A 946-nucleotide genomic window follows, 5' to 3' on the forward strand; every position below is an offset into this window, starting at 1 on the left:
TGACAGGTTGATAGACAGGAATGGGTTCAAAGAACCTGTAACCTTAACACACAGCTGTCTGAGCCTCAGGTCTTAGTGATCATACAGGTAGATGCCGTTGGATGGGAAACAAAGAATAAAGAATCAGATAGCTGGTTTCATATAATATTGATAAGAGTCATTCCTCAGATAGAAACCTATGGAAGCTTTCGAAGATATGAATCGGGCCCTTGGTGTAAAGCATTTAATGTTTTCATTTCATTTAGGCTAATTTAATGCTTTTTATAATAAATTATTTACAAAAAGTAAATTTTCAGTCAATTTATTAATATGAAAAAAACAACAACAACAACAACATGCGTACGTGGCTCGTAGACACTTGATATAAAGTTAAATTTAATGGCAGGCGTTATAAGAACTTTGGCGCCCCCTGTAGGAAACATTTATGTTTTACATAAAACACATCACTCCAATTCCTTTTATTCAGAAATGTTAAAAAGCCATGCCAAAACACACACATATCAAAACAAAAATGTACATCCAACCGATCCAATTCGTTAATTATATGTTAAATATAATAATGTATGTAGATCCATTATATATTTCAAACAAAGAAAGTCCATGGGGTAAACACAAAATAAAAATGTAAATAAAAACTTTTTCATGTAACATCAACAGAGGTGTTTTTTTTTAAACAAACAGCTCTCACTTCAACTATTATAATATAATACAATACAAATGTATTTATTTAGACCCACTTTTTAATCCATGTGATGCGTTTAGGGGCAACCAGAGCCATGAGCACTGGATCTGGGGGCAGCTTTCTTCGACACTCCACCAGATTTGCATCTGATTGGACATTTGATGCAGCGCTGCTTTGACTGTCCAATCATGTGACAATAAGGTGGGGCCTCGAACAGCGCTGTTTCAACTGTCCAATCAGCTGTGAGTAAGGTGGGGCATTAGA

Source organism: Abramis brama, assembly GCF_963993115.1.
Source record: "Abramis brama genome assembly, chromosome: 21".
NCBI lineage: Eukaryota > Metazoa > Chordata > Actinopteri > Cypriniformes > Leuciscidae > Abramis > Abramis brama.